Source organism: Chelonoidis abingdonii, chromosome 18 (assembly GCF_003597395.2).
Source record: "Chelonoidis abingdonii isolate Lonesome George chromosome 18, CheloAbing_2.0, whole genome shotgun sequence".
Lineage (NCBI taxonomy): Eukaryota > Metazoa > Chordata > Testudines > Testudinidae > Chelonoidis > Chelonoidis abingdonii.
Genome location: NC_133786.1, coordinates 7,173,783 through 7,193,003, shown reverse-complemented (window position 1 = coordinate 7,193,003; position 19,221 = coordinate 7,173,783). Strand labels below are relative to the sequence as shown.

The window sequence follows — 19,221 nt, the reverse complement described above, 5'->3', positions numbered from 1 at the left end:
CTCAGCATTAACATTGTTTGAATGGGCTCCCCAGCTGAAATGACTGGTATCCACTGATGTGGATCTGGTCAATTCTATTTAGGATGAACGGCTTTGACACTGTGCTTCTCAGTCCAGTAAATTAAGCAGATTACTGATTGGGGAACAGTGAGATTGAACTGGGGATGACTCAGAAATTCTGGAGACAAGAGATATAAATCCAGAATTCCTAACTCCACCAAATTGTTTCAGAACCAAGATGGAAGAGCTGACTTCCTGGTACTTCTTTTTCCTTGGAACAACTTCTATTATTCCAGTCTGAACTAACTTCCTGAATCTGGAGTTCTTGGGGAAAATGGACAAAGTGTGACGAGGGAAGGACTGATTATGAAGAGTTTGAAGGGAGAGAGAGTGCTAAGAGATTCCGTTGCATATTCCTTACTACCTGTTCAAAGCAGAGGCCCCAGGATTTGCAAAGCTGAGGAGTCTTCCCCACAGGACACAGATCTTTAGGCAAGCAAGGTGGTGAATCATGCTAAGCTCTTGTTACAGCAAAGTGCTCTGAAAGAAGTTGATTCGGAGTCAGTTCCAAGGTTATCTTGTTTTCTGGTCCAGTGAATATGGAGGCAGAGAAGCCCCAAAAGTAGGGCTTATTCCTATGAAATTATGTATATATTTCCATTTGCTTGGGGGGAAAAGTCATCTTCTCCTTGTCCACTGCCTATATAACAGCTTTCTTGAGAGGCTCTCCAAAGAGCTTTCCTCCTGTCATATGATACCATTTCTTTTCTCTTCTATTTAGGTTCTTACACTACAAAAATTGCTATGGTGTTTGAGCGTGGGACATTCACTTCCCATTTTTTTGGGCACAGATAGTGTTGCCTGTTTGCTCTGAATGGTCAGCCAGTACCAGCATTGTTTCCATTAGGGAGAGAAACAATGCCGGTATTGGCTAACCATTCAGACCAAACACACAACATTATCTGTGTACTCAAGTACATTCTTTGGTTCAATCCTATTTATTTACAAAGAATATACACAAAGTCTTCCATCCCTGAATACAGTAGAAACAAAAAACAGCAGGCAGTTTCCTTGGTCACTATTTTCAAGTCTGCTTCTCCAGTCAGTTCTGTGCCCAAGGAGCTGACTCTCTCATCCTTTTCGGGGTCATGCTCATGACTGCTTCGCTGGTTGTCTGCTGGCTTTCTGCCTCTTACACAGAGCCTGTCAAAACAATCTTCTAGCACCTGCATTTACAAACAGTCCCAGGGAAACCCTTTTACTCTCCCAGGATTAGTTTTTTCTCAAGCCTTGTGATGCAGTCTACTGCCTTGGCCAGAAGCTTCTATAGTTTTCAGTTATCTCACTTCATAAACAAACATTTAATTGCTCCTTCCAGCCAGCCAGAAAAAAGGGTGTTTAGCACACTCATGACTTTAACCAGGTCTGTGATTGTCTATAGCAGTGGTTCTCAATGGGGAGACCACAAGCCCTTTCAGGGGGGCTGTGGAGCCCCATTGCTGAAACTTAGTTCCCCTGAGCCCCAGCGCTGAAGCTGGCGGCCCCCCCCCCCGCCCCAGCTGGGAGCGGCGTGGGGCTGAAGCCAGTGGCCCCTCCCCCCATCAGTTGGGAGTGGCGCGGGGCTGAAGCCAGCAGCCCGCCCCTCCTCAAGCCAGGAGCAGTGGATGGCTGAAGCTGGGAGCTGCACTGGGAGCCCCCCACCCCCCAAGCCCATACACAACTCCTAGCTGCCCCCTGAGCTACCCCCCTGCCTGCACACAGCCCCTAGCTATCCCCTTCCCTGCACCAAGCTACCCCATCTGCACACAGCCTCTAGCTACCCCCTTCCCTGCACCCTGAGCTACACCCTGCCAGCACACAGCCCCTAGGTAAACTCCTCCTGCACCCTGAGCTACCCCCTTGTCCGTACACAGCCCCTAGCTACCCTCTCCCTGCACCCTGAGCGGTTTTAAAACTTTTTGAACTGACCCCCCACCCCTTGGCGTTATATTTTTGGTTGCATGCCCCTACAGCCCACACAGGTTGGGTGGCCTCCGGAGCGAGTCAGGGAATGGATGTGGCGCTCTCTCCCTGGACCCTGCTTTGTGGAGTTGGCTCAAACCCCACCAGCCCTTGCCTCACTCCCGAAGTAAAACTATGCCTATGCTCAAGGGTCCTCCCTCCCCCCACCCTCTGCCATGCCCTAGCATTTTTATAGCATATTGAGAGGGCCCTCAGCAAGAAAAAGGTTGAGAACCCCTACTCTATAGATCAAAGACCTGCTTGATGGCATCCATTAACAGCTTCCACCATACCAGTATCTTTTGGCCACCACAGTAATTCTTTCTCCACCTTTTTTTCAAGGAAGCAAAGAAGGAGAGTGATTTCTTTCATCTCTTTATAAGGACACTCAGGGCATGGCTACATTAGAGAATTTAGAGAGATGCAGCTGCACCCCTCTAAGCTCTCTAACGGAGCCCCTCTAAGCTCTCCTGTTGACCTACTGACTCCAGCCCTGGCAAGTGAATCTTCTATGTCAGTGGGAAAAGCTCTCCCACTGACAGTGTTGTCCACAGAAGCACTCATGTTGGTGTAACTTATGGTGGTTGGAAGGTGATGTATTTACCCCCCTGAGCGACACAAGTTATACCAGGGGTAGGCAACTTGCTGCACGTAAGCTGATTTTCAGTGGCACTCAAACTGCCCGGGTCCTGGACACCAATCCAGGAGGCTCTGCATTTTAATTTTTAAAAGAAGCTTCTTAAACATTTTAGAAACCTTATTTACTTTACATACAATAATAGTTTAATTATATATTATAGACTTATAGAGAGAGACCTTCTAAAAACATTAAAATGTATTACTGGCACACAAAACCTTAAGTGAGAGTGAATAAATGAAGACTCGGCACGCTGCGTCTGAAAGGTTGCCGACCCCTGAGTTATTCCAACGTAAGCTGTAGTGTAGGCAGTCTCAGATCAGAGTTGCTTAGCTGGAAACCGTGGCTGGAGGTAGCATTTTTCTCCTGGGATTAGCTGGGCTCAATATATTTTGGTTCTTCTTCCATGGGGATTTTTGATACGGGGGTTCCTGAAGTAGACACACACACACACACACTTAAGAGCATCTGAATTTCAAGGGTGTTGCTTTTATATTCCTGCGGCTGGGGAAAAGGCACCTGTCCTCAACAGTGAGAATATGCAGAAGACTCTGACAAATGGAGATGATAGATCCTGCACCAGGACCCTTGAAGTTAAAGCAGTGCCCCCGCTGAGGCCAGCTAGGGAGATCCCACAGAGAAACCAACATCAAGGGATTTCCAAACATTCTTTTTTGCCCCTGTTCTGATAGGATAAAAATGGGAGAAAACTGGAGCTATGCAAGCGTAATGGTCCACCTCTCAGCTCAGAGAGTCATAAAGCCATGCCAATATCTCAGTGAGAATCCCTTTACAACACTGGTGCATAAAAGCGTTGCTTTGATTTACTCAAGGCTACAGAAGAGGTTTGCAGGAAAAACAGCAATGGCTATTAGCTGAATGCTACTGGTGCTGAGCATTGAATACTCTCTTTCACCACTAATCAGATACAAGGACAGCAAGATCATCATGCAAGGTGGGTTTTATACCAGGGCTTTGGAGCAGTGCATAGAGCAGCTCTGGAGCAGTGGAGCTGCAGGTTTTCACCTGGAGCTGAAGCATAGCTGGAGCACAGCTCCAAAGCCCTGTTTTATGCTGAATTATGCTGTGAATTGTCATCCAGCTTTTAATATCAAAATGGTTTATTATGTTCAAAAGTAGCAACACATGTCTGCAACAAGTTGTATCCTACACTTAACTTAAATATCCCAGCACACATGGGAGGTCAGTAAATTTTCTGAGAGCCTTTGGAATAATTTGCTCTCATGGCAGCAAGAGGGCTGGAAAGTGCCAAATGTTTAAACTCACTGACTACTGAGTCATGACTGCTGTCTTTCTTCTGAATTTTCATTCATCAAAAACACATTTATTTCAATGAACTCAGACTCTAGGGCATTCCGGTTAGATGTTTGTAATCAGGTAATGTATGACCCCAAGATTTATATTTCACTGGCGGACTAGAGATGAAAATCACACTTACAGCTAGGACACAAAAGTCTATTTATTTCCAGGATAGGAGTAATGGTTGCAATTTATTTAACCATATAATAGAGAGAATAATTTGGCCAAACACAAACACATCTTTACTCAAATTGTGTGGAATGGATTTATCTAGGTTCTTATATCACATCTGTCATCATATTACCTGATCAACTATAATCTCATTATTATGTTCCTAAATCGTTTCCCACAGTTTATTAGATTTAGCTGCTAAAAATCTATTTATAATAGGGAATCAAGCATTCTGAATGCATCCCAGGACAGTGTAACATCCTGATGCTGAATTTTTTTCAAAAAGCAATCAAACCAACTGACCATGGGTTGCAAATTATAACAGGAATCTTCTACTCAGAGAAATGTGATTCCTTTTACAAACTCCTGACTGTAATTTGCACCCAGATCTGTCTCTCAAAGAAACAGTCCTAGTCTTTTTGATGGGACTACAACAACTTCATCAAACTCCTACCTAAATCTGTGTCCTCATTTCATCCTCCACCTCCTGTTGTTGGCTAATCTGCTACACATCAACTTTTCTAACTACTCCCTTTGTCTTTCTCCCATTCTTGGCCTTCTAGTCTTCATGCTGCCCACTAAATATGGTGCAGTCTCCTTCAAACTTCCTTCTTTCACAAAGATTTCTTGCTCTCATTTCACTAAGATACTGCTTTGCCTTCTGGTACTAAAACTCATCTCCCACATATCAAACTGCTCAGACTTAGGGCATGTCTACCTGTACAGTGCTGCAACAGTGCGTCTGGTGAAGACGTTATATGCTGACAGAAAAGAGCCTTCCTAGTGGCATAATTAAATCACCTCAGCAAGCAGCAGAAGCTATGTTGGCAGGAGAACCTCTCCTGACGACATAGCACTATCCATACTGGCATTTAAGTAGGTGTAACTTACATCACTCAGGGGGTTCACGCCCCTAAGTGACATAACTTACGTGGCTCAGGGGATTCACACCCCTCAGTGACTTAAGTTCTGCCGACATAGCCTTACATTCTAAGCAATTTGAGTCAGGGCCCTTAGCTGTTAAATTGTTCGGAAAGCAGCAGCATATCCATACAGTGTTATATAAGCAATATGTTTAGTAGTAAAATAAAGCTACCTAATGAAAAAAAAAATGCAGAGACCTCAGAAACTGAAAAAGATAAAAGCAAAATAAGGGCCTTTGTCAAAGTACATGTGCCACAAGCTGACATGTCCAGAACATCCAGGTACAGAGCATTCTTAGATTTCCATAAAGGGAGGTGACAAAAACACTACAATACTGTTCGGCTTTACCCCAGCCTACATTTGTTATTTGTTGTTTTCCTCCTCTTGCTCACCACACTGATCCCAAAGTTTTATCTCCTTTTTCCTTTCCTCTAGTAGTGTTCCTTTTTGCTAAATCTCTAGACTAAAATATCATGCCATTTTAAACTTCGCATAAGATTTGGAAGACAAAAGCTGGCTCTGTGACTGAGATCCCAAATTGTCAGCATCTCAATATATACACATTTCAACAGCCCCCCTCCTGATTTAAGGCCACATAGTGTCCCATGAGCTAGGGAGAAAGGATCACACCCAACAAAAAACAGCAGAGTCCCAAAAATCCTGGGATAGGTAGTCACTATACGATAGCCCTGCCATAGTATTCCTACAATTGCTATTGCTTAGGAGAAATACTGAAACTTTCCTGTACCCCGACGTCAAATTTGGGTCCTGCAAAGGTTGCTGCATTGCAACTCATTCTCATTTTGATTTGGGGAGGTGCCACTCACTGCACCCCTGAAACATCCACAGGATGCCCACGCCCCGGCCTCTTCCCTCAATCTGCACCCTGGGCAGCCTCCCCTCCTGCTGAGGGTGAGGAGGAACCCAGTGGGCCTCAGTCCCCAGCACACCAGGACCAGGGACCAGCCAAGCCAGACCCTGACAACCAATCACGAGTGGGGGGGGGGGGCCCACACTGGGCAGAAAAACCGCCCCACCAATAGAATTGGGCTCTAGCAGCCCAACGGTCTCCCCCACTCGTTTCCCCAATCAGAGAAGGGGGACAAGAACACCCCAGCCAATCAGAGTGGGGGGTAGAACCGTCCCCCGCCCTAGAGCCTAGCGGTCTCCCCAACATACACACAAAACGACCCCAACACCAGCCAATCAGAGGACGGGGCACGATCCCCCCAGAGGCAAAGGGAGATGGGGGTGGGAGGCCTGTAGCCAGTCAGAACAAGGGTCTCTCCACCGCACATAGTACTGTCCCCCTGACAACACGGGAGATGCAACAGCCCCCACGGCTGGCCTGGCACCCAACGGTCACTCAGCCCCAACCACTCGGGGACTGGGAGGGGGGAAGAGGCAGAGAAGTTGCGTCGCAAGGGCTGGGAGAGGAAGAAGACCGAAGCTAAAGGAAGGGGGAATGATCCAACTACGGGGGCAGGGGAAGATGAACGGGCCACACGGGGGCAAAATGCCGGGCGTGTTCGGGGGGTAGTAAGATGGCTCCAGCACCCCCTCCCGTTAATGAGGTGCCGGGGTCCGGACTGTACCATCCGGGAGGGGGAAAACGCGGGTGGGGGCAGCCCCTTACCCCCCTGTCCGGGGCGGGTGGGGGATCCCGATCGGGGAAGGGGGGGGAGAAGCGGACTGTACCTCTCCTGCGAGAGGGGGGGGGAATGACAGCGCCCTACTCCCCCCACCCGCGGGAGCGAACGGTTTGTCCCGGCCCCAGCGCTAAGGAGCCGCCGGTTCCGGCGCCATCTTGGGTGCGACTAAAACAACAAGCTCAAACCCCTAGCATGTCTCTGCGGTGCCCCTGGGCCGGAGTCCCCTCCGGGACCGTCCCATCGCGTTACCTGAGGGGGTCCCATGTGGGTGCCGCACCCCGGCCGCCGCCGCTGGCCCCGCCGCCGCCCCCAACTCTCCCACCTGTCCTCACCTCACAATGGTAGCTGCAGAGCAGGAGGGGGGGGCGGCCGCCCGGACCTCATTACCATATTCTGCCTGGCAACAGCTATCAGTGCTGTATGCTGATTGGTCAGGAGTCCCTAGCCCGCGGGTACCGGGCAAACGCACCCCCCTACAAAGAAAGCACAAAGCGGACGGGTCCCAAGGGGGGAGGTGAAGCAAAGCCCCCCCCAATCCACAAGAAGGGGGGAAACCCTTGCCAGGGCTTCCACCCCTCCCCAGCACCACCCACCAATCACAGCGCCGCTCTCATCCAAGCGCAGCTCCGCCGGGGCCTGCTCGCCAATCACAGTGCGTCTCTCAGCGTCGGGCTCCGCCCCCCACCCCGCTGTGCGAGGAGGTGAGGGGAGTAGAGTAGTGCCCCCTGTTGGGTACACGGGGAGAAGGGAAGCCCAACTGCGCCTCCTGCTGGTGGGGCGGGGGAATGTCCCAAGGGGTAAGGGGAACAAATAGAGAGTTCATGGAGAAGTGGGCTGGCTGGTTCGGGGTGACAGAGCAGTGCATGGAACCCAGAAGTCCTGACACCCAGCCCCTCACCCTATTCTCTTTTTTCTAGGCCCTACACTCCAGGACTCAGCCAGCCCTTCATCCTCCAGGTAAACTGAGTTCAGTATCATTTGCTCTGTGTGTGCATTTCAGTGATGAGACCTTCCATCCTGTGTCTCCATCTGTTCTGCCCTCGGGACATTTCTTGTAAGAGGGGCCCTCTGCCCCAGTAGTCTTGATCTACATTTCCCCACCCTCCCCACTGTGCACAGGGTGCAGCCTCCTGCCACTGAGAGGTAGCTGCCTTTTGGAGTTGAAGGTATTCTTGTGCTTGCATTATATATAATGGGTTTTTAGATTCTTTGAGATGAAGGCTGCTTTATAAATGTAAGGAATTATTATATTATACACATAAAGCGCTGGTGCACACGCTGTAGGGATGCTTATGGAGGGAGGAACTAGATGACATAAGTGACCTTTTCATCTTCTTCACTGTATTATTCTGTAGGGGAAAAATAAATTTAAAATCTAACCTAAACTCACTTTTTGTTTGAGAATGTTGGTTTTATTTTCTTGTTGTTTTTTGTGGGTCCGCGGGGGTGGTCAGTTGGCTTCTGTTGTATAATAAGGACATTGATCCTAGTCCATTTACACTTTATATTTTTGTATGGCATCTTCTGCACAGACGTGAACACAAAATGCTTCACAGGTGTTTATAAAAAACATGTAAATACAAAATTATTAATCTAACGCACATTTTACTCTGAGTTTTGTCTAGTCTGTCTGGAAAAAGTGGGTTTTTTAAAACTACCACTAGCTGCACTCTCCCAAAATTCTTTGGGAAAGGATATTTGCTAATTATAAAATAAACAGAAATTTGGTTTATTTTTTATAGACTCACTTAGAATTGGTATTCTAAAGTGAAAACTATAAAATGTTATTAGGGATAACTTCAGTACACAAGGAAATGTATATTTAATTGGGCTGATACCTGACTATTAGATGATGCTCTGATATATTCTGGAGACTCCTGCATCGTTTCTCTCATTTACTTCTACTTTCTGTTCATGTGTTATATAATAAATTTGAGTTTTAAATGTCATCTAAAATAAATCAAGGATAATAATTGACATAGGTCAAGTTTCTGAACTACCCATTTGATATTCCATTCTTTCTTGGGTTACCACTGTTCTTTTTAAGGGGTGGGGGGAGACTTTATATTGGTATGGCACAGAAAAATACTCTTTTTGCTAATTATCTTAGTGTTTATTTACCACATACCCAGAAAGTTATTTTATTTGGCAAGTGCTGTTTTAAAAAGACGACTTCCTAGCAGCTTTCATTCTCATAATATTTCAAATTCCTTTACAAATGATATATATCCAGCGCCTCTGAAATGCAGCTGCTTTGTGAGCACTTATCTCCTCAGTGGAGTATGGCAGCTAACTTACAGAGCAGGGCAGTAGGGGAAGGGGAAATTTTGATAAAGGACACAGAGGCAAAGCACTACTCTTACAAAAAGTGCCACAAAGAATCAATATCGAGAGCACAGAGAGGGCTAGAGCCTCATCAGACGTAAATTGATGTAGCACTATTGATTCAATAGAACTGATTTTCAGGTGAGGATCTTGTCCAGAACTTCTATTTTTAAGATGTATGATGCTCAGTTTTTCTATGCTGGAAGGGCTAATGGGTGTATACTGAAGTAGTCTCCTAAAATGTTGAATGTTTACTAGATTATTTAAATTTTAAACCTACAGGGACACTGTCAATTTAAAAATCATAGATGCATATTGCCTTACCTGTGTCAATAATTTCACCTGAGATTATTAAAACTAAAGTAGTTTTAAAAATTGAAGACAGTAGGATTACTTGCATGAGTAAAGGGAGCAAGATTTGGCTCTGTTTTGCTTTTCTCTGCTGATATTGTGTGCTTGCTTAGATGATTAAAACAGTCATCTTATTTTCCTTTTATTATTGTTATTATAGTCAATTTCATACTTTCACACTGACATAACGGTAATATGTTTGAGTGGCAAACACAGCAAGGGAATGTTTAAGAACAAAGAAAAACAGGTTCATTTTCAATTTTATTTTAACTTCATGAAAACATTTTAATCATGTATTTTAAGCAAATCTGCATTTTAGGCCTATGCTACCTGATAGTGCCTTTTTAGTGTTCTGGACTGGAGAATAGGAAAGTTGTTACATTTGCTTAAATATACATATGCTACAGTGTTATATTTTCATGCAGACATGTCTTGGGTTATAACTTGGCACATAAGAATATGTGACATTGGCTCCATTCTTTCTCTTCCTCCTCCACTGGCCACAATCCAAGGATTATTTATGGGTATTTGCTTCCCTCTTTAGCAGAAGAGAACTATTGGGCCTAAGCATACACTACATCATATGATATAAAGGGCTGCCAAATAGACAAAACCATGAGTCATCAACTCTTGTGTTTGAAATCAGATGTAAAGCCTACATTTCCCTTCTTTTAATCCTTTTTGTTTCTGGTGTTTTGATGGAGAGCCCATTTATCTGGTGTCCTCATGTTCACACACACATCCCAGAAATAAAGGGCTTCATTGTCAAACCAATGTAATTTTTCTAGGCACCCAGAATAAACTACTTTAATTAATTCCCCATTTTCCTTAATTGTGTGGAATATTGGTGTAATCCTTGATCCTGAACTTTTTCCCACATCACTGCATTATCATCTTGGTATAGTGCTACCTCAGTAGTACTTCAGCTGAGTTTCTTATCCATTCCTTCATCTTCTCCTGTTTTACTTATTGCAGTTCTCTTCACTGTGGTCTCTGCAAGTCTGCGAGTGGTGCTGTCTGCCGTCTTGGATGTACAATGCACCCACATCCTCCCAACAATTCTGCTTTCTTCTCATTCATTTCAAAATACAGTTAGAAAGTGATCTTGTGGCTTCTTTTTGGCCCATTGCCGTGTATCAGCCTACTTCACAAAACTTGTGTGGCTGAACCCCGCTTGCTTATTAGCATACCGCTCACACAACAAAGCCACTGTCAGTACAAGAACCTTCTCCTCTGCAACTCCAGCACCTGGAACAGCCTTTTTCAACACCAGCTTATCAACTCTCCACCTCCTTTCAAACCTAAGCTAAAGATACCTCTATTCTCCCCTGCCTGTATCTCTGAATTCCCTTCTTTGCTATTATGTATTTGATTCTTTTTTGTGGTTCTGTCTAATTCTGTAAAGTATTATGGGTTACAGATTATATAAAAATCTGTATGGAGAACATTGATCTAATCTTGTAAATCCTTGTGAGTTGTTGCATAAGTAGTCTTTACATTAGTAGCCTCATTGACGTCACTGGGACTACTCATATGCATGATGATTACTTACATGAGTCAGGGTTTGCAAATTGAATCATAAATTGGATTGTACATTCCATCACTAGTTTGTCACTCCCCTGCTGCTCCTCTGTCTGTCTATAAGCTAAATAATTGGAAGATTGGAAAATTTCAACTCTATCTTGACCATATTTCTGTCAGAATTATTTACATATGACTGATCACCTCTGAACTGTTTGAATACACTGCACTGTTTTATACCATAAGGGTAGGATACTAGATATAGTTGGTATAAGATACTAGATATAGTTGGTATAAGATTAATAATTTAGAAGGAAGCTGTCATAAACTTAGATTAAGGGGATCATTGCATCAAAAGACCACACAAATAAACAAAGCTTTTCTCCTTTATTGGTTCTTCCAGTTCAATCTCTCATCGTCACAAACCAAGTTAATCATATTTGTCATTCTCTAATAGAAAACTTAAAGATATAATGGTGTCCACGTAATGCCCACAAAACTTCTACATTTTGTTTTACAGAAGACCTGCACCTTTAAAAAAAACAAACCTTTTACCTCTAAGCAATGTTCAAATAAACAAGCCAGTTCCCTACTCCCATCTTCATCACTGCTGATGGCCACTTCACCTTCACACACAGCCATAATTTTGCCCTCTAATATTTGCAAAAATGTGTGCAAAGGTCAAAATAAGAAATGAGCAGGAAAGTACAGTTTACATTCAAGGGATCCATTTTCAATAAAAAAGTTGCAACATTACTCACACAAAAAATGCATGTTAGTTTCTAGACAGCATCAAGCTAATACAAGCTTAGAGACTCGATACTTATAGACACCATCATATAATCAGCACATTTCAGAACATCAGACAGATCGTTCATAAAAAATATTCCACTCAGGCACATCACCCTATAAGAATGGATAGAACTCTGACATAAATTAATGCGCCCTAAGGCAATGGGCAAGATCTTCAGCTCATGTAATTCACTTCAGTGGAGCTATGCTGATTTACACAACTGAGGATCTAGCTACCTAATCATTTTAAAATCACCAGTGCATGTTTAATAAAGGACTAGGGAAAAGGTGAGTTTTACAGTTTCCCCTGAAGGTCTGCATTAACAAAGCCAAGCTTTGGTTTACCAACTGGAGGAATGCGTTTTGTCAAGGATCCCCTCATGGAAAATGCCTTGCCACTAGCCTGCCAATATTTCTGTGGCTTCAATGTAAAATTACAAAGTCTGAGGCCTAAGGTAGCATTTACGAAGTTTGCTTAGGGCCCAAGGCAGACAAAATTGTCAGGAGGGTTTTGTGTGTTATCTTGCTTTGATACTTCTGATAGATCCCATCTTAAATTGTAAACTCTTGCGTGGCAGGGACCACTTTTTTGTTTAGAGTCTGTACAGTGCCTAATACAGTGGGTCCTAGTCCATAATTGGGGTTCCTGGGTGCTACCCCAATTAAAATAATATTACATTACATGGAGGAGGCACTCGTGGTAAGGTGAATAAAAGAGTAGCGAAGCAGTGGCGTTTGTATTTCAAGACTTTTTAATAACTGGAGCTTTTTCCAGAAAACTACAGTGGAGAAATTTATTTCAGCTTTAATTCCAATTGAACTAATTTTCTTTTGTCTTGGATTATTTATCAGTTTAGAGCACAGAAAGTTGTCCCTTGCCAATGAAACTCTTCTACTTGAAATGTTTGGAACCCCGTTGGCAGATTTTTATATCAGCAGATCTAATTACATTCCTTCAGTGTTGATAGTTGCTATCTTTGTAGGAGCCACAAAAATCTGTTGTGATCTTGGTTCTGCAGAAGCAATAGAGTAATATTGTTCCCAATGAGATCAGTTGTGTACAAACAATGAAAGAAATAAAAGAGCCATGTTATTTTCAGCTCCATTAGAAAGACAGGGCTGGGTGAATCAAAACCTCAGCAATTAAACATTTTGAAGTTTCTGAATATATTACAAATAAACAAGTTGAATTAACAAGGAAAACCTTAGTATTATATTACCTTAGTTAAGTATTTACTATATTGAAGTACTTTTAGTGTGCCAATCATTGTACTATTTAGATTTATTATATAAGGATATCTATTACATTAATTATCTACCAAGTTTTTAGAAGTCCCTCTGACTATTTCAATATTTCCATAATTATGAACAGTCTTGTCAATGAGAAATGTCAATTTTTAAGTTCTTCCTGGAGTAACAGTAGGGAAAATTTCCACATTTTGGCATTTGTTTTCATCCTGAATCAAACAAGTAGAAATATTGAAAAATTTTGCAGAATCATAAGTTCTGAAAAAATTCAATTCAGAAATGAAAAATATGACATGTCTCAATTGAAATGTAATTTTTTGACATTGGAAAATGAAATGTTGATTCAAAGTGAAATGTTTTGTTTTGAAATGGTGCTTCAGAATTTTTTTCCCTTTTCCTCTTCTTTTCCACAATTGACAATTTCCCATGGAAATTTTTTGACCCGCTTTAGTTTTTAGCCACCAAGGAGCTGATCCTCTGAGAAGCAGAGCACCCTTCATTCCCATTAACTTGAGTGGGAGCTGAAGGTGCTTGGCACCTCACTAGATCAGACCTTAATATAGTTGTATCAGTGCATCTGCACTGGTATAAACCCCTAGTGTAAATATGTGTACTGCTGCAACATATCCCAGCTTCAGACCAGTGCAAACCATGCACCAGTGTAGCTATATTGATGGCTAATAAAATACTGTAGACAGGCTTTATTCACACAAAAGTCTCATTCTGAGGCAGTGGTTGTCTGAGTAAAAGATCTCAGAATTTGACCACGGGTGGTACTGCCATCACCAAGCATTCAAACATCATGAGTCAGGTCCCCAAAAATCATGAGGTTGACTTAAAGATCATGAGACTAAAAAAATAAAATGGGGTTCCCTTTATTTGCCTTTTGGTTTTTGAGCCTTCAGAGATCAAGTTTTTATGTTTTTCTCCACATTGATGAGGGCTAGAAATGTACTATTTTTAAATGAAAGCTGAGATTCTCACCCTAGGTGCTGGGGCTTCAGACACACACCAATTATTGCAAAAATTGGCAGCACTGCATGTGTCATCTACATCTCACTGCAGCTTCCTGTGTGAATTAACTGATCCTGCAATGAACTCAACAGAGGCAAACACCAGCATCACCATAGAGCCCTATTGATTTAGGCCACCTTATGGATTATTGTCAGAACACTTCTACTGATTTATTCTTTGCACTTAAATGTATTTGGATATATCCTCTAAAAGATACTTGTCTCGGTAGAAGAGGATCTGATCTTGATGAGTAATTTAAGGGAATGAGATATTTTGAAACAAAACTGAGTTTGGGAAATCAATCTATTCCACCCTATGCACAGAAAGGTGTTCGAAAGCAAATGCCTTCGAAAAATACTAGGTATTGAATGAATTTATAACATGCCAAGATCCATCCAAGTTCAGCAACTCCTTATCTCTAAAAATGTCCAGGAAAGAAGATGGGAATATTTGGGACATGTGTTAAGAATGAAGCAAAAGTGTCTGCCATGACAAGTGTGCAACCAGAAGAACATGCAGAAGTGTTTGACTGAAAGACTCACTCCTTTGAATACTACTCGGAAAGGAAACATTTATGGGACTTAACACAGAGGAAATGCAAAGAGCAGCCCAGGATAGACAGGGCTAGCAGAACCTTGTTCTAAGAAATGTCTGATGGCACAGGAACATTTCAAATTCGGACCCTAGCAGCTAATTATACTAAAGATTAAAATGTGTTAATTTGGTTCCTTGACCTCATCCTTGATTTTTTTTTCTTTGCTTTTTGGATTAGTTTATCAATAATTGTATTTTTAGAAAATGTGGACATTCTATTGTCATCAGAGCTCATTTCATGTCACTCAGATGCATCCAAGCGCTGTATGATGTAGGCATGCCCAGAGTTCGAGCCTGTCTTTTACTGAAGGCTGGGGACCCAAAGGTCAGATGTTGTCTTCAAGGAAGCAGATTTACAATGCATGTTATTATCCCTTCTTGCAACCTCAAGTATGCTAGAGCTCAGCATTTCTCTACAATAATGGAATTGTAAATTATTTCTTGAACTTGTGTAATCCCAGTTTGCAATCAGTGAAACGATTCAGGATTTATTAGATAAGTGCATGGAGGATAGGTCCATCAACGGCTGCTGCCAAGACGGTCAGGGACTCAACCCCAAGCTCTGGGTGTCCCTAAGCCTCTGACTGCCAGAAGCTGGAGCTAGATGACAGGGGATGGATCACTTAATAATTGCCCTGTTCTGTTCATTCCCTCTGAAGCATCTGGCACTGGCCACTGTCGGAAGACAGAATACTGGACTAGCTGGACCATCGGTCTGACCCAGTGTGGCTTTTCTTATTAGGATTTGCTAATACAAGCCTGAGTCTAGTTCACAGATGTTCAAACTGACAGTGAACAATTTGCTGCAGTTCCAACTGAAAGTGCTTGTGTATCCTGCAGCACAGAACATGGAATACATCATGGATTTTATGAATATTTTTGACATCTCGATGAAGCTGATTGCCCTTATCTCTAACTATGACACAAAGGCCTATTGGTGCCAGTTGGCAACGGGTTCACTGCTCTATGTCAGCAATTCCTAACAGTCCTGACAAAGTCACTACACCTACCACACCATTTTCATAGTATCTATCCAGAAGGAAAACCATGTATGGTGTCTAATTGAAGCTAATGTCTGATTGATCCTCACAATCATTGCAAAGATATATGTATGGATGAAATGTAAGGAGTTGTGTATAAGTACTGAAAGCTGGGTGGACAAACAGGTTTTGCCAGACAAAGGGAAGTAGATTAACATGTCTGCCTAGGTTCATATGTAGATTAAGCATTGGAAGCCTAAGCATTGGAATCCAATTTACATCCAGGAGGATGGGAAGTCAACAGGAAGAGAACAGCAGCAGGGGGGAAGAAAAGAGCTTTGTTTAGAGGTGCACTTCAAAGGTTTATTAGACTATAACTGGAGGACAGGGACAACAGCACCCTGTTGTCCAACACTGAGAGAGGAAAAAAAGACAGCACTCTATGCATCCATGAACTGTAGTTCCCAGGCATGTAGATTGATGATGAGATTGTTTTAGGTGAGAAACTATTTTAGACACGTATTGTAGCCTCTTACAGTTAAGTTTAGACTCTAAGGAGTGAGTTATACTTTTTGTTTTCTTTGTAGCCATTTCTGTTTCCATTATCCTTAGTATCTCTTAAATCCGAATCTTTGATCATAAACTCACAATTGTTTCACTGTAAATATATCTCTATGCTGTTATGTTATAAAGGACCTGTTTCTGAGTTGTACCAATCAAGCTGTGTGTACACGGTTCCCTTGGGAACAGTAAACCTGGTAATTACTGTGGGTGTCCAGTGGCAGGGGCTGGATATTACAGGAGGATGCTTTCAGAGGATTCAGGGATTGGGTTGCACCTATTATTACCCTGCAAAGTAAAGTAAGGGCCGGCAGAGATCTGAGAAGATTGTCTGGGTGGCTGACAGATAGACTGGTGGTGTCAGGGAGCTTGACACCCGCACCAGCAAGTCTCTTTCTCATTAATGCAGGGGGAGTAACAGGGTATTGATGGTTCTGGGCACACTGGGAGGAACCATCACCCTATCCCACTTTGTAGTTTCTGTCAAATGAATCGAGATGCTTTACACTTTGGATCATACATAACAATTAATCCTCCAAGAAATTCCTAATTACATTCCTAATACTAAAAAAAACGAGGCATTCTTGTGGCACCTTAGAGACTAACAAATTTATTTGGGCATAAGTTTTCTAGGTGGGTTATAGCCAAGTGGGTTATAGCCCACCAAAGTTTATGCCCAGATACGTTTGTTAGTCTTTAAGGTCCCACAAGGACTCCTCACTGTTTTTGCTGATACAGACTAACACAGTTACCCCTCTGACTCCTAATACTGTATTGCTTAGACTTTTCTTACTTATAGTGGGTCAATAAAACCACTGAATACAAGGTTAAGACTAACTTACTGTTTAAAAACCAGTTTTTCTAAGAACTCTAAAATCCACATGCCTAGTCAAATTGTTTTTAAAATTGCTGTTCCTCATGCAGATCTGGGGTAGGGTTAGTGGTCTTAATTTGAGGTAATTTGAGCAAGAGGTTCTTGACAGATAGCACTCCTCCCCAAAATCATATGACAGCAACATTTTATGGTTCTTATAATTTTTTTTTGTGCACACCTGTAGCTTAAACTATGGCTTTAATGCTCCCCAAACTTATATCACCTGTTTGGGATGGATTTCAGCTAATATCTGGAACCCAATATTTAAAAAATTATTCAGGTTAAAAGTTAGATCTACCATGGGTCTTGAGTCAAGTTAACAGGCCAGAGAAAGTTATTTAGGTGTGAGTAGCAGGGTTAGGCTTCTGTTGCCAGACAGAGGGTTTGCAGGCAGCCTGATGTCAGAGTAGTAGGTGACTGTATCTGATATATTGTGTCTGTTGAACCTAAGCAGCACTTTAAAAAAAAAAAAATGGAGATATACCTATCTCATAAAACTGGAATGATCCTTGAAGGGTCATTGAGTCCTGTCTAGTCTCCTGCCTTCACAGCAGGACCAAGTACTGTCCTTGACAGATTTTGGCTCCAGATCCTTAAATGGCCCCCTGAAGGATTAAACGCCTAACCCTGGGTTTAGCAAGCCAATGCTCAAACCACTGAACTATCCCTCCTCTACTGTAAACTTGAGTCTTTTCCTACATAGCTTTCTGAGAATATGTGTTATACACATTAGGTGCTCTCTGCCTGTATTCAGCATGACTCCTGGAAGTTTTGCCCTGAACCCAAAGCTGCTGGTTTAATATCTGACATTTCAAAGTGCTCTGTAACCCACATGCATTGGGACATTATCTTGAAAACTGGTATGTTACAACAGGTGCTGAAGTAGAGTTTGGGGGGCCAATTTGGGGTCACTTGATCTTTCACTTCCCAATATTCATCCCCTGATACTTTGTGCTCTTTTAAATGTTTAAAATGCTCTAAAATCTATCTGATGTGCATAATGAATTTATCTTGAATATTGTTATGCCGCAGCAGGTGCAGGACTGACTTTTTTGGTGCATGTAGGGACTGCGGAAGACTGTGTCAGGCCTAGCTAGGGTGTCTCCGCTTTCTCGGTGGCCTTGTGAAAAGCCCCTGCTTGCTAAGTGGCCGGTCATTGTAGGACACGGCATGCCAGTTATAACTTGCTTTTAACTGATTGAAACCAGTTTGTATGGCTGTCATATAGCATAAGTCCCAATTCTGAACCTTAGTGTCCAAAATGTGGGTGCCTGCATGAAACCTCCAACTTTAATTACCAGCTTAGATCTGATAGCGCTGCCACCAGCCAGAAATTCCAATGTCTGGCTCACTCTGGTCTCCCCAAAACCTTCCCTGGGGGACCCCAAGACTCAGATGCCCTGAGTCTCACAACAAAGGGAAATAACCCACTTCCCTTCCCCCTCTTTACCTCCTCCAGATCTTGTCCCACCCTGGGTACTCTAGGAGATTACCCTGAATTCAATTCTTGAAACCACCAACACAGAGAGATCAGGTTCTCTCACCTCACTCAGTAGTCCTGCAAATACAAGCTTTGTTAATCTAACACAGAAGAGATTTTCCCTCCCTTCGGTTCCTAGCCTTAACCAGAGAAAAAAATCAAACAGGTCTTCAAAAGAAAGCTTTATAACAAAGAAAGAAAAAGACATAAAATGGTCTCGTATCAAGTGTGACAATTAAAAACCAAGGGTTCAATTTTGGGCTTAAACAAAGAAAACCAAAAATGAATAACAGCCTTATCCCAAAAGAAATACAGTTTAAACATTCCCAGCAAACTACACACATGATAATACAAAACATATAAGCCTATTGTCTTTCTACCTTTGTACTCACAACTTGGAAACAGAAGATTAGAAAGCCTGGAGATAGAGAGATCACTCTCAGAGCCGAGAGAGCACTGACTCAGAACAAAAGGACCCGCACCCAAAAACTTCCCTCCCTTGAGATTTGAAAAATCCAGTTTCCTGATTGGTCCTCTGGTCAGGTGTCAGTTCTCTGCTTGTAATCCCTTTGCAGGTGAAAGAACATTAACCCTTAACTATCTGTTCATGACAATGGCCTTAGGCCAAAGGGCGAACATAGCCTGTGGGAAGTCCCTTTTTGCATATGTATGAGTTGCTTTTGTATTGTGTATATATAACTGTATGCTCCCGGTCTGCCTTAGGACTCTGACCCAGGCCGAGCTAAGCTTCGGTGCTGGGTTCCCCGCCTAAGTGA

At 42.9% G+C, this 19,221-nt stretch overlaps 1 protein-coding gene across 3 annotated transcripts in view; it reads right to left on the bottom strand.

Moving 5' to 3' along the window:
- PRDM10 (PR/SET domain 10) overlaps positions 1 to 7,124 on the bottom strand; it is a 76,033-nt gene extending 68,909 nt beyond the window's left edge. For all 3 annotated transcript variants that reach the window (XM_032802321.2, XM_032802324.2, XM_032802325.2), the window contains exon 1: positions 7,038 to 7,124. The gene's annotated coding sequence lies outside the window, so the exon portion shown is untranslated. The remainder of the gene's footprint in view (positions 1 to 7,037) is intronic.
- Between the last annotated feature and the right edge of the window lie 12,097 nt (positions 7,125 to 19,221).